The sequence below is a fragment of the Alosa alosa genome, chromosome 14 (genome assembly GCF_017589495.1).
Source record: "Alosa alosa isolate M-15738 ecotype Scorff River chromosome 14, AALO_Geno_1.1, whole genome shotgun sequence".
NCBI classification, from domain to species: Eukaryota; Metazoa; Chordata; class Actinopteri; order Clupeiformes; family Clupeidae; genus Alosa; species Alosa alosa.
The window spans coordinates 20,138,071-20,154,493 of NC_063202.1; positions in this window are offsets into that span (position 1 = coordinate 20,138,071).

Here is a 16,423-nt window from a genome sequence, read left to right on the forward strand (position 1 = left end):
TTGTGTGTGTGAGTGTGTTTTCTTAAAGAAATGTTCAGTATAAAAACAGACATAATAACAATATTATGAAGTATGAATTTCTAAGTTTATCTCCAGGATTGACAAACTCTCAAGTCAGTATCTCATTAAAATAGGGAAATTGTTACAATAACAAACACAATCGGTAATGAAACTCTGTTGCTACATTGCAAACTGGGTTTGATGAGGAAATTATAGAATAGTGTAGCACAATGCACTGACGGAATTCAAATCAGTGTTACCAACCATGTATTCTTCTATTCATATCTTACTGGGTAGAGCTTATCAGTGCTTCACACCTGGGAGTGCTAGTTTGGCTCTTGTCTAACTATCAACATTGCGCCATGACTCTTTTCTCCACTGTTGCCAAAAATCACACTAAATCTTTTGGACTAAAACCTGTAGGAGTATTAGAGCACTTTGCTGAACATTGCCAATCAAATGTGTAAGGATTGGGGTTACAAGACAAAAGCTGTGTGCAAATATTTAATACACTTTGATACTGCCTCTTGTGCAGTACCATCTGATTGTTCAATTGTACCAAACCACTTATGAGCATCTGCATAACTTTCCTGTTTGTTTATTTGTTTGTTTATTTGTTTGTTTGTTGTTTTTATTACATTTCTGAGAGGTGCTGACACGGATGGGATCTGTCTGACTCTTCTCAGATGCGGCCCGAGTCTAGGCCAGGTCCGGCTGAAATGCTGCTGTCTACCCTTATCTCTTCCTCTTTTTTGTGCAGATCTTTTCTGAGTGCTTCACATTATGCAGAGTAAACAAAACCTGAGCCAGTCTCTCTGTCTCCATTGCATCCACTCCTCTGTCTGTCATCCAGATGTTACATCAGTGAACTTAAGTAAGTTGCTTAGTTCCTACATTCCTCTGTCTGAAGCCTATACGTACACATCACATAGTGCAAGTTCACCACGTCATGTCGAAAGAGAAGCTATTGTTTGGGCCAAATAAACATTTTATAACAAACACCACACGGAGGAATCTGCTAGAGCATGACTCCTTCTGACTGTTTGGAATCATGTTGTAGTGGCAAGTATGTTTACACACACGGAAGGGCTGCTTTTGTGATCACAACACAAGCCTGCAAATACTGTACTTCATCTTTACTATATGTTGTGTTTCATTCAGCTGAGATCAGTTGGAGAATGAAGAAGTCAAGGATTCCTTTCCCCACTCTGCATTCTTGGTTAACGTCGGCCATATCTGTGGTTATTTATTTTTCCCTCCTAGTTTTGTGTCCCTGACTTTTTGCCAGCATGTGTAAACATAGCAACCAAGCATTGTGGCCAAATAAGATCATGTGATCATCTTGGGTTTGTGGGTAACCAAGACTTCCATTGGCCTTCAGTTAGTGGGAGTTAGCTGTGTTGTCCAAGGCTTTAACGGAACTGTGTGTCAGGTTTAACCCAGCACTGATTTCTTGATTTAGTCACGTTCTGCTATATAATTTTGCTTTTCTGTGTTCAAGGACACAGGGCCAGAGTGGGGCCACTTTTCAGCCCGGGAGTTTCAGGGCCAAGACCGGCCCACCTTTTTAGTGGTGGTAGAAAACTGGATAAATAAGGCAACATTTCAGCTCTTATCCTGTAGTTTTTATTATAGGCTACCAATATTCCACTATTCCACAAGGATAGGTTGAGGATAGGTTTCTTTATAGGAAAAAATAAAGCATTTGAAATGTATCCCACAATTCCACTAAGAGGCATATTAAACTACTGTATTGTTCACATGTTTTTTTCTGCATGGGTCAGCTATCATGTTGTAGTTTGGTGATTTGCTCCTTTACTACACCCACTTCTGAGCAAACAAGCCATATACGTTGATCATAGCCTACTGCTGTCATATAGCCTACTGCTCTTTCTTACATAAAATAACTTTAATTCATATGGTTAACTCTATTATCCTTTCTACTTGTCCCTGTAGTCATAGCTAATTTCGGGCTCATAATTTTCAGCGGGGGACTGGCTGATCTGCTGTTCAGAGGCTACTTTTGTTTTTATGCCTAGGCTATATTTGCATAATATTTGCAAAGTCTATGAATCGCCATATTGGATGATACAAAAAGGCTAATATTTTAATTCTAATGTTACTTGCGAATAGGTTGACAACGCTACAACGTCCAGTAGGTTATTAGCCCAATTACGCCATTATAATCATGGCTATCTCTCTTTACCAGTTGCCACTTATGTCTGTCCTCTTCAAAAAAAAATTGGAAGTTTGGCACATTTGGCAGCATTTTCTTCCAATACTTTTCATCTTTTTTTCCTGGCCTTTTCAGTCCCTCATGGCGTCTTTCTACCATTCATCCTCCCTGACGCTTATCACTATGGTAGGGCCGGTGTTACATGGCAACTGGCACCCATGTTAACTGGCTGCGTTGATGACGTTTCACGAGTGATGACGTTTCTTTGACAGATGTGGCCGCTTGCAGATTTGTCACTATCTGATGGAAACTGGAGACGAACAAATACAAATATGCATGACATATTTAAATGTCAAAATTGTCTGTAGTACGCTACATACACTGGGCCATGAATATGCCACCAAAAAAATAAATGCCCAAATAATAACTCCACGTGGGTATCGAATCTGCTTCCTAAATGAAACCTCCTACATGATAACCATTCATCTACGTACTTGCGCCACGAACCAGCTGATAAATCATAGGGAAATTTACTTTTACAATTAGAAGAAGTCAGCTGATGATTGTAACAAGTTAACACGGCTGATGGTGTTGTCTTGCTACAGCAGTTGCCCAAGCCAGTAGGTCTTCAAAGTATCATGGTTAAGTTTTCAAACATTTCACTGACTGCAGGTCAGGCTCTCTGTGGCCACCTAGTATCTGTAGCCTAAATTGAGGAAGCGTTGCTGGTCTAAAAATAAATAAATAATAATAAAAAAAAAACGTGTGATGAGGAGGATTGAACCCATGTCGACTGCGTGAAAAAGCAATGTAAAGGCATTAACCTGTTGCGCCACAGGAGAAGCACCAACTCGAAAATTGGGAAATAAAGTATCAAAAAAACATCAAACCCATGTTTACATGTCAGCAACATTAATGTTGATAGCCTATAAGCCTAAGAGTTTTGACTCTCCCTGTGCTCAAAGTTTGTGTAAAATATTGACACGTTATAGACTTCTCCTGCCCATTGCAATGTGCGTTTCAATGCCTGTGTTTCATGAACTGAATTCTTAAAAGAATAGGCTGGACAAAAGGATACACAATTAGGCAACACATTTTAATTTAATTTATTTGCTGACGTTCATGTGGCTCTACAGACACTTCAGGTAGGGGCGGCCACAGCCTAACCTCAGTGAAACATTTGTAAAACTTAACCATATGATACTTTAAAGGCCTACTAAATGGCTTGGGCAACGGTAGCATGATAGCATGGTAGCCAGATAACATGAACAGCTATGTTAACTTGTTACAATTATAATAACGTTAGCTGACTTCTTTTAATCATACAACTGAAGTCAATTTCTGTGAGTACTGTCAGCTGGTTCGTGGCGCAAGTGGATAGACGCTATTACCAAGAAAACAGGTAAATTTATTCGTGGTTTGATACCCACATGGAGTTAATTTAGGTGTTGGTTTTTAGGGTGGCATATTCATGGTCCAATGCATGTAGTACTACATACAATTTTGACTTTTAAACATGTCATGCATATTTGTGTGCGTCTCTAGTATATCAGAAAGTGAGAAATCTGCAAGCGGCCACATCTGTCAAAGACTCGTCATCAATCATGAAACGTCATCAACGCAGCCAGTTAACATGAGAGCCAGTTGCCATGTAACACCGGCCCGGCTGGTAGGCTATCTGAGAAAACTTTTTATGAAAGACGGGCTATATGGATCCAACCAGTTAACTTTTCTTGGGAGGGGAGAACAACCCATGCAGAGGCTGCGGTGTTAGGCATAGAATGCGAACGTGTGTAGCATACTTTAAGAGAAGATAGATTAACATGACAAATGTCAATATTTTTCCGGGCCTGCAATGACATGATTACCTTGGTTTGATTCTCAAGAGTAATCAATGAACTCTGAACTAAATAACTCCTGAGGAATACTTATTGTGGCAAACACAAAAAAAAAACAAGAAAAGGAAAATTGTATTTCCTTGTAGAGAAATTCATAGAAAGGAAAATTATGTGGAAAAAATCAATTCAAGTTGTGAAGTGCATTTACATAGAATTGGCTTCAAAATGGTGTGCTATGATAAAAAGTCTCCTATTGGTCACAGTTTGAGTACTCCTGCACACTCATGATATGAGTCATGCTTTACGAATGTTCAGTGTTCAATGCAGATCACACAATGATGTTGACTCCAGCCATTCCATGAGGGGAAATGAGATTTACAGCCCGTAAATTAGATATCAAATCGTGCAGGACATTTGCCGGTCATGACAGGGATTTCGTGCACCTGACAGGGCAGGCCTGATTTAAGCCTGCAAAGTGCAGCTCGCTCATCCCCTCCCTGCCAACTGCACAGATGTTTCTAATTAGGAGTTATGGTGCTAGACTCAAAGTTCAGCATTTGTTCACAGCCGCTGTGATATTTTAGACGGGATCTGGCAAACGTAAATCACCCATGTTTTATTGTTGCTGATGTGATTTCATTTTTTTTTTCTGACTTAATTTAATCATCTTTTTCAAGGGCGGCCCCAGTATTTTACCATAGCTTGGTGGATGTGCTCGCACATGCTATAACATATTTCCTCATAAGACCCCCTGGCGGGCCTCCTAGTATTTCATACATCCACAAAACGGTGCATGTATTTCAGAGAGCATTCACATCTGGCAACAATAAGAATATACGGCGAAAGAAAGCCTTAGAGTTCAAATAACAGCATGTGTTTTTTCCTACATTAACACCATAAACTTTGGGAAACTGCACTTGCTATAACATGTTAAATCTCTCTCTCTCTCTCTCTCTCTCACACACACACACACACACACACACACACACACACAGATGCAGATGCATACACACACACACACATACACACACACACACACACACTCACACACACACACACACACACACACACAGATGCATACACACACTCACACACACACACACACACACACACACACAGATGCATACACACACTCACACACACATACACACACACACACACACACACACACACACACAGATGCATACACACACTCACACACATACACACACACACACACAGCGCTGCTGTGAACATTAGCAGCCACGCTCTGACGTGTTGTGTACCACACATCTCCCGGGCTGCCTGCCTCTGTGCTGCCCTGGCGTGTCGGGCAGTGGGAGTGGACGGTGATGGAGGACGTGGGCGTGCTCTGTTTGTGCAGCGAGCGAGAGGGGGCAGGAGAGCCTCCGAAATGGAATTCTTACATCAGTGCCGTGAAACACTTCAGCACATGTTTCCAATCCAAACCACCAAAGGGAGTTTCATTTCGTACCGCTACAATTAAACCAAGCACATTTGCAGAACAGACATTTGTTTTTCTCGTCTACTTTGCCCACAGCCTGTATGCCAAAGCCCATTACTCTGCAGTGATTTAGAAATGGGTTTAATCTATATTTCTAAATCAGACAGATCAAAGCAATCTCTTTCAGTAGCTATACTGAAACAACGAGTAAACAAGAGGAGCGTAAAAACAAGTAGCATGCTGTGTCAATCTCAACATAAATGGACAGAATACAGTAACAGTCTAAGCATAGAGTTACAGTGACAAGGCCATGCCAACAGATGATTAATCAATAACATATTAAGAGTCAGGCTTGTCTGCTACTGTGGAGTAAGATTCATTTTCAAAGACCTATTTGCAGACAAAAGTCTGGTTCAATGGTTCTGGGATGAGTGAAAAACCATTGTGCACATTTGTACTGACACACACTCTACCCACTTACTACTTGTTAGTGCATTTACTGTAAATTTACTGTGTGGTGGGGAGAATGTAGACTGTAAAACACGGTGTGTGTGCTTGTGTGTGTGTGTGTGTGTGTGTGTGCGTGTGTGTGTGCGTGTGCGTGTGCGTGTGTGTGTGTGTGTGTGTGTGATCTTACCTTGGTTACATTATATGTCAGCACGCAATTTCATTCTATGGTTCCCTGAACTCTTGGCCTTGTCAAAGCCAACCGATCTGGACTCAGGAGTCTGACAGTCCATAAAAGCCGGCGAGCAAAGCTATGAGGCTGCCTTCATCAAGGGCTTAACTGAGGACATGCAGGGAAAGAACAAAGAACATATGTAATGTGTAGGGTTAAGGTTCAGATTGTCTTATAATTGATCTGCATATTTCTTGCATGATCCTCAGAAATGCTCTGTTGGCTTGGGTCTGGCTGTCATGCTCATTCCCCTTCATTCACAGCACATCTACAAATCTGAGACACTCTGCGCTCTTAAAGTCAGAGACATAAAACAATCGCTAATGCACATATGGCATCTTTGACCTGGTTGGGGTGCAACTATGCATTGTGAAATATAACTGGATGTCTTCCCAGAGTAGCTTGTATACTCTATAAGTTGAGGTATACTGTATAGGCCTATCACTCTATAAAGGTCTTCAAATTTTGTATTGTGTCATATTGTATTATATCAAGATGGTAGAAATGAAGACACACAAACAGAAACTAATAACCCTGTCAGTGCCATACCCATTCTTACCCATGTTCTAGAGAACTTTTGGTGTGTTGCATCATAAGCCAACTGTGAACAAGCTTTAGTTCTTTGGTACAAATATGTTCAACTTTCAACAAGTTATCCTTTGAAGAAAACTCTCCTCAATGCTCATCTCTCTTTTTTTTTTTTTTTTTTTTTTTTAATTTTATTTATTTAAAGGACAGTGCACATTGATCAACATTTCTGTAAATGTGCCAGTGTTAGCCAGCAGGCTAATTTTCAACTGTAGTCCGTAGTCTCTCTCTCTCTCTCTCTCTCTCTTTCTCTTTCTTTCTCTCTCTCTCTCTCTCTCTCTCTCGCAAATCCAGATCACCAAACACAGCACAGCCCCCACAGTGATGCTAAATGACTGTGCGTGAGACAGTCGCAGGCTCATTGTGTGCGTGAGTGTAAAAAGGGTAAGAAGAGGGCAGAAAAGCGAGAGAAGCCAGGGGCTCGTCGTTCCTCCCCAGAGTGCACGAGAGCAGCCGAGGTTAATTAGTACAGTACAGTGGGTCGCCTGCTCTTTGTGTTGGCCGCTTATCTCACCATGCAGCTGCTGTGTTTTTGCAGAGTGCCGCGCCATTCATCACCGCCGGCTCTAAAGGGGGAAGTCGAGCGATCCATCAAAAGTCTCTCCGGTCCTGCGGGCTACCTTTTCCTGTCCCACGTACCCCACGCCCGCGCCAGATAAACTGCCTGATTTAACAGACAAACAGTCAGCCCGGAGTGGCGTTCCTGGCAAGGTAAGAAAGAGGAGGTTGACATAACAACGCCGAGTTCAGGAAGCAGAGATACGCGCCAGCATGTCAGGGTCTCTGGCTCTCTGCACAAGTGATGGAGAGGCATTCCACGTTCTGGGCTGACAATGTGTGACTCTGACATTTCATGACAAGAGTTCAATGTCTGGAGGCATTAAATTTGCAACGCACAACTCAAATACCATTTTTCATTAAGTCACATTGAAATCCAATGCAAACAAGTTCAACTCACCTTTAGGGTTTCCTGTGCAAGTTCAACTCACATTTAGGGTTTCCTTTGTGAGTCTGCACGGCTAACCTGCGGTTTGTGCTGATTTCAAACGCATACAAAACATGAGAATCCTTCCTATCCTCATTTAGTCAGTGGTGCTAATGACACACACAGATGTTGTTCAGTGTTGCTGTGTGGGACTGCAATGGCTGCGGTACAGAGGGCTGATTGGCGAGCAGGTGGACAGTCACTCTCCTTTTTCTCTTTTTTAAACCAATGTCTAATTGTACATTTATCACCTTGACACACTGTCAGGTGTGTTGTGATTCCTGAAGGCAGGTTGAAAGCTCTCCACATGATTTACTGTTTCAGAAAGCACAATGCCTTATAGGACACCACACACACACACACACACACACACACACACACACACACAAACAAACACACACAAACACACACACACACACACACACTACCCTTCTTCATCCCTCTCTTTGCATTAGTCCTCATCATGATGCTGTTCTTTTTTCCCAACAGATCCATGCCCACTTTCCCAGGCAACAAACGCAGGCCAATGGGGAGGGGAGCCTCGGTTATGGAGCCCCAGGCTGGACAGGTTAACGAGGAGTAGCTCGGCACTGTAAATAATCCAATCAGCCCGGCACAATGCAGAGGGCTCCCATGGGCCCCGGCTCCCCTGTGTGTGTGTGTGTGTGTGTGTGTGTGTGTGTGTGTGTGTGTGTGTGTGTGTGTGTGTGTGTGTGTGTGTGTGTGTATGTACTCTCTCACACTGACCACAAAAGGCACTGCAAAGAGTGCAGTTAAAAATCACACTTACAGAGGAAACAGCTGTGATAAAGGTCCAAATTAGCAATGTGGTGTTATTGACTGGGGGACGGAAAGGACAGGATATGGTCCAGACAGTGGCACGGCCCGCATCCATCACCCTCGTCCTGTCCTCTGTGGAGGAAGCCAAACAGCAATGCTAACACCATCTGAGGCTCCACACAGGTGTACAGTGGTGTCTAACCATGGACAGGGATGTCACTCATCGTTGAATGGCAAATGCCAGAGACAGGACTGATGCAATACATTCATCTGAATCCCATGAGGCGCCTAAAGAAAAAGAAATGGCCGGATGTGAGGCTTGAAGTTGTCTAAAGTGATTCAATGGGCCATCAAACTGGTCACAGCTGCCTTGCTCTGAGGCACTTGTACATTCGTTGGGCACTCTCTGCATGGCCACTCTTTCCTAATAGGCGTCCTCCGGTTAGAAATTGCACCAGACACTGCCATGCCTTTGTGTGTTCCTTGGCCATCCCTTGCGAGTTGTCGATGGCAATGCATTGTGAGGAATGCGTGTGACGATCACAATGCAACAAAGCTTGACCTCAACTACACTCCGTCTAAAATAGGCGAAGGTTGAACACGGGCAGGTATTCATCGGCCACCTCTCAACAAAGGTGTCGGTCTGTATAGAGGCTCTAGATTGAAACAGGGAGCCTGCAGGTAATTGGCAAAGAACCCGCAGCTTAAAGTGCTCATTTCATTTCACTCACCTCCATTTCACTCACTTTTTTCTCACAAGGATGCCGCATGCATTACAATGAAGGATTAAGAATGGGACCCAAGGTCCTCCACACAGGCTGCTACTTTGAGAAAGTTATTATGTGGATCTTTAGCTGCATGAACTGGCTGAAACGCAATGCCACTTAATGTGTCCTACTGCATCTGTGTGGCTGATCACAGACACAGACTTTCTTTCAGAATGGCCTGTTGGACAATCTAATATACTACGACCTTTGTTACAATCCATTAAGGCACATTCTGATCTTTATGCGATATGAACATCTGTAGAAGAGAATAAGGTTTTGCTTTTTGAAGAGTAGACTGGCTTTGAGCATGGGGCGCTGCCATCTATCCACTCTACTATAATAGCACGGCTATACTACAGGACTAGTGGGAGAGAGTGGCACATGACAAAGCCTGGGAAGTACTCACACAAACACACACACTCACACACACACACGCATGCACACACACATTCATGTACACACACACAGACACATGTATGTACTGTACACACACAGACACAAATGCATGCACGCTATTGGAGTCAAAATGTAATAGTACTCTGATTTTATACAGCATAACTGAATTCAGTGTCATCAAACTTAGCAAGGTCATTGTGCTCATTGTGCTTATAAAGTGCACCACTGCAAGGCTGAAGGGTGAAGACAACTACAGTTAATGGCAAATTAAGGTTGTACATTTCTCTCAGTTAGTGGAAAAGCATTGGACACACAATCATATCTTTAACATTATCTCTCATACGTGCACTGGCACACAAACGCCCCCGTACACAGTGACTGTAGATAACATCAAGGATTAGATGTTATAATCTATATGTACTCTTAACGCACAAAAACGGCAGAGTGAGAGAGAGACACACACACACACACACACACACACACACACACACACACACACACACACACACACACACACACACACACACACACACACACACACACACACACACATACACACACACACACACACACAATAGCATAGTTGCACTTTCTTTTCTATCAAAACAGTGAAAGAAATGGGCCAGTGAGAGATCGATATCGTGCAATGAAAGCCTTTTTTTATCTTTGGCATCTGGAGATCTCATCCTTCCAACACCTGGGCAGTATCATGCTGCTACTAGTCTATCCAATATTACAGTAAGTGTGAACTTAAGTCTCTGTGGATGCAGTGAAATGCTGTTTGTTTGGTGCAGTTGGCTGTTTAGTTCCGTTACTAATGAACTATGCATTATAGTGAATAAATGGAAAGGGAGGGGGGGGGGGGGTTCTATTTGTGGCATAGAACGAGAAAAATATGACTTTACCTGTAGTTGACAAAACCACTTCTACATTTTAAGACATTAAAACTTCAATTCAACGAATTATTTACCCATGGCATAAAGAGGCGTATCCTTTCATTCTTTCTGCTTACACTAAATGTTACGTGTCAGTGACATGGGGTCTGTCCAGTTATAAAATCACCATATAAAACCACAATATAAACTGACTCGATTGTGACTTTATTAGCGTCTTTAGAACATATCTAGCGTCCTCTTCTGGCTGATTATTGTACTACTCACACGTCAAGTTACCATAATCAGTTTTCTTTTCTCCCTTCTCTGGTTGTTAGTTTGCATTTGCAGTGTCAATCAATCACTGTGTAAAAAAAAAATGGCATGAAATTAAATACAACTAAGAGTAATGACAAAAATATGAACATATGTTCAGCTTCGTTTAGCCTACTAACACTGAGCTGTTTCTATGGTGTGCAATTGGAGAGGAGGTTTCTATATTGCTCTTTCCGCATATCAAAGTATACAATTAAGCTCATACGTTGTCTATAGACTTTGTAAGTTTGCCTTGGTCAGACTTTGTTAGTTGGCCTGATTTGGGGTTTGCACAAGGTACCATCTGAAATCTGTTGATATGATGCCACCTAGTGGTTTTAACTTTTCATTGAAAAAAAGAAAGAAGAAAAATAAGAAAGACATTAGAATCCGTTAATGTAAAATGATAAACAAGAGATGTTTGATCACAATTATGCTGATTATACATTTTTCAAATTAAATTTCAAATTCGAATACTCTTAAAAGTCATTCATAGCCTATAAGCTTTTGAAAACGGATATACATCTTATATTCATATTATTTTTACATGCTGTAGGCTACATTTCATCGGCCTAAGGCTATCTGCTTTGACATACCTAACGTCATGTTTATTTGTGCATCTCCACATAGCTGCACCATTCTCTCAAATCCACATAGGCTATATTTAGTGAAATCCCCCCATCACTGGTGAAAAATCACTGGAGAAAAACACTGTTAGCGCACTCGCTGACGGCTCACCATTGTAAGCATTCCACTTTGAAAGGATAATATTTGCTCCTTTAAAAAAGTGAGGTAAGCCGTGGCAGTGTCGCTGATCCGCAACTGATGCTGCGCAAGTTTAACGCCATACATCACCGCCCCCATTCATCAGGGCGCTTACTAAAGTGATCTATCAACACAAAGCTCCACTGTTGTTTCAGCTGATTACTAAATCACGACTTAATTCTTCTGCCAAACACGGACTTTTTATCGCGCCCTGCGCCGCCTCCACTCCTATTTTAAATGTGCTGATGACTGATTCTTCAATGCATTGCTGTGGTTGAGCTGGCCTGCTGAGACCAGCAAAAGATGTGACCTTAATGTTCCCCATCCAAACGTTTGTTTTACTACCATGCTAGGCGGGCCCGAGAGAGCATCTCACGGGGGAGCTCCGCGCTGACGCTCCATTGAAATGTACGGCTCTCTTCATTTAGCGGGACAGTTTTGGTTTGTGAGTTTACTTCAGGGCGACAGGCTGCGCCGTAATTGGTGATGACTAAATGAACTTGAAACAATCACTGCCATGGCCAGTGAAACAATCACTGCCAAGGTGCCAGGCCACGGAGATGTCTTATGTCCTACCTTGGCTTTATGTTGCCTCCAATGCAAGAGTGGGTGTGTAGGACTCAAGTACACAACAACATCATCAACAACAATAGGCTAATGATAATAATAATAATAACAATAATAATAACAACAACAACAACAATAAGAATAATAATAACTAAAGTAATTTAAATAATGTTAATTTTTGGCAATATTAGTAGAAAATATGCTTTGCTAACCAGATTTCTATACTATTTTTGTTATTTGTTTGTTTATTTACCCTGTACAATCTAGGTGGCTTTGAGATCCTCCTCTAACCAACGCACTTTGGTGGTTGGTTGGCTGCGTAGCTCATCACTCAAGAGTACAGGAACTCTCCTCTTTGCCCTCCCAGTCCCCTCCTGTGACTACAGCAGTTTGAAGGTTGTGTGAGTTCAGTGCTAATGCATACAACACTGCTTTCCTGTGTGTGTGTGTTTGTGTGTGTGTGTGTGTGTGTGTGTGTGTGTGTGTGTGTGTGTGTGTGTGTGTGCGTGTTCTATGTGTGTGGTGCATGTGTGTAAGAGGGATGATAGTGTTCTTAAACCGGCGTGTCAGGCCGTCATGGTGGGTCTGGGGCCCGGGGCCTGTAGCCTGGGCCGGCGGGTCTTTAACGTGCGGCCATCTGTTATCGCTCTGGTCGTGCCGGCGTCCCGGCGCCCTGGGCTCCAGCCTGTGGCTGCGCTGCAGTGACCGTGGGTGGGATCCAGTGGGTGGTATCCTGCCCTGTGCTCCCGTTCACGGTTCATGGGTGATCACTCTGGCCACTGGGCCTGCTCTCAGAGCAAAGCTGTGCTCACACACACACACACACACACACACACACACACACACACACACACATGTACCCACATGCATATGCTCACATACACTCTCACTCTCTTTCACACACACACACACACACACACACACACACACACACACACACACACACACACACACAACACACACACACACATGCACACACACACACACACACACACACACACACACACACACACACACACACACACACACACACACACACACACACACACAAGCACACACTCACGTCTGTATGACTCCCCTATGCAGCCCAGTCCAAGCTCGCAAACTGTGCTTACAGTAACTGTGAATCACTTTGACCCTGGGGCGTTCTCCATGTAAGGGGACCAGCTGGGAATGCTGAGCCAATGTGAGTTTATTTTCCTGCAGGACTCACAGCCCTCTTCCCCCGGCTCCTGTAGGCCACAAGGTTAACGCACAGTACCGTTCTCCAGTAAATGTGCCATGTTAGCTGTTATTGTTCATGTAAATTGCATGACTGGCCAGCTGCTTGCTCCTTAAACTGAAGCGTTTTTGTGTAAATTCAAGATGCGAAAGCTTACAACACTTACTGCCATTCCAGCCTTTCACTTTATACTCTTGTGTCACAAATCTGTACCAAATAAGATCACACACATGCTCACACACACACACACACACACACACACACACACACACCTGCACATAGTGCGCACACGCGGTACGCGACACACACACGCATTACACACACATGCACACACAGAAGGAGGGATTACACATGGGAATGAAACAATGAAAGCTCATAAATCTCTCTCTAGGTAAAAGGGAGTTATACAGGTAAGTACAATGTGCTGTTGAAGTGGAGTTAATTGTGCTTAGACTGATGCCACCAGTGCAAAAGAGCACAGCTCACACCTGAAATAGCTGCCTGAAGGCTAGCTTTTGAATATGACCCCTTTGGGGCGTCTGCTGTGATTAGTTCCAGCTAGCTGTGTCAGTCAGAAGGCTGAGATCTGCTTCAGTTGTCACGTCTCCACTCTTCAGATGTCACAGCTCACAGCTCAGATGCTGGCAGCTACATGATATCATCTTCACAATGTCACGGTTTGTCAAGATTAAGCTGTTAACCACTGCACTACAAGCATGTTCTATCATGGACACCCTCCCTCATATTTACATATCAGTCATAGCTATTTCATCTATTTCTTTTTATTCTTTTGTATTCTATTATATTCTATTCTTGTATCATATGTACAACATTTACTCTCTGGCAGATTTGTTTTCCCCTATAGGAGAAGAAACCATGATTACAAGTATTACCAACAGCTTTCATGTTATTGTATACACGTTTAATATTTACTTTAAGTGCATCTACTGTATTTTGGTTCGTCTGTATCCGTTTAACTGAGAACTGAGCCAGTGAGGTGCTGAGAAAGGAACAGGAATATATGTGTATTCCAAGCCAAGCCCTGTCTCTGTGGCCGATAGACAGATCAAGAAAAGCAAAGTGTTAAAAGCTCAGCAGAGCCGTCTCCCATGTTGTACAGTAGGAAAAGTGCTCTCAGACACACACACATACACACACACACACACACACACACACACACAGATGAAAGTGAGGCAGAGGGACGTGCTGCTCTCTGGCCCCCATTTTCCATTATTTATTTCCAGAGTGCTGTGGCGCTCGCGCTGTTTGTCTCCTTTATGGACCCGTATGAAAATACACACATTCTCGCTCCATCATGGGCATGAGGGGCGGCCCGCGCAGACCAGGAGCCTGTGTGGTCCTCCACACAGCACCGAGGAGAGAGAGAGGGAGAGAGAGAGAGAGAGGGAGAGAGAGAGTGAGAGAGAGAGAGGGAGAGAGAGAGAGAGAGAGAGAGAGAGAGAGGGAGAGAGAGAGAGTGCAGAGCCTCCCTGACGAACATTCATCTCTCCCACCGACACACCTCACTGCATTCTAAATCACCCACTTTTTGTCTGTGCAGCAAGGCATCCCACAGAAAGCTTCACTTCTCTCCAGTTCTCCTCTCTCTCTCTCTCTCTCTCTCTCTCTCTCTCTCTTTCTCTCCACCCCTCCTCCTCTCTCTCCCTCTCTGTTTCTCTCCACCTCTCCACGTCTCCCCCTGTCATTCTTTTACCCCCTTCTGTCATTTGGCAGGGAAATGTTGGATTGAGGACTTAGCTCAAGAAGAACTTGAAGAGAGGTGGTGCACGCATAAACACACACACACACACACACACACACACACACACACAGCTTGTGGTTTGACAGCAGAGATGGTTTTCCATGGCTTTGTGCACATGTGTGTTGGGAGAGCGAGAGCAAGACACAGGCAGACAGACAGACAGACAAACAGACAGACAGACAGGCAGGGAGACTTGAGTTGGATGAAAGCCTGGCACCCTTACAGTGACTAAGAGCTGTTTGTCTGCATGAGTTGCCTGGCACACCCACTTCCACCCACGGGCCGGGCTTTGTCTGGGCGCATCAGCGCTGGAGTGTTGGCCCCACCGCAGTCTCACCTCCCTGCTCCCAGCGCTCCTCTGCTTCTCCCTCATCTAGGACTCTGGCCATTGTTTTCTTTGATCCAGCCTCATAAATAACTGTGACGTGGGTCTGTGGGCTTCCGGATGGCTTTTCTGTTGTTGTTCAAGCCTTTGGTTATAATACAGTATGCATACCTTGCATGCGCACACCCAAAATGTAGAGCACACATTGATTTGTTGGTGCCAAAGGGTGCCTATTTATCCAGCTACCATGTCATAGCAGAGATCGCTTAGCGCGGCACTATCCGGCTCGGGCGCCGTGGAAACGGCCTGCTCACACAAGCCGTCAAACAACCTAAGACGAATCTGGAAAAATCCAATGAGGGTCCGTTACTCAAAATACCACCATTCCTACAACAAATACGCTCTGTGTGCACTCAGCAAGCTATTTTATGTATGCAAGGATTGATTGGGTGCCAGTTCTTAATGGTACATGTGATACCCAGTTAACGGCGGGCAGAGGAGAGGGTCCTGCAGGCGCTCGGACCTGAGGACAATCCCTCTTTCACACACGCCTCTACATCATCCAGGGCCCGCTTCACTGCGCTACAGACAAGATCACAGATTACAGTGTCAGGACCCAGAGTCTGGTGTCTTACTGTCAGATATGTGTTGTTTTTCCCCCTAAAATTAATCCCTGAATTGGATTTTTTTTTCCCCTACCAAAAAACCACTGGTGATTGCAAGTTCTGTTTTTGGCATTATCTAGATTTTAAATATTTTTAAAACACTAATGTTACACAAAGATTACAAAATTGCAAAACAATAGAGCATTAGCTATTGTAGCTACAGTATTAATTTGTGTTTGTACAGAAAAATTATAAACAAAACATGACAAGCAGTGTACAAGTTACTCAACTTGCACTGGAACATCTTCCTGAATCTCAAATATTCTGCTCACAGCAA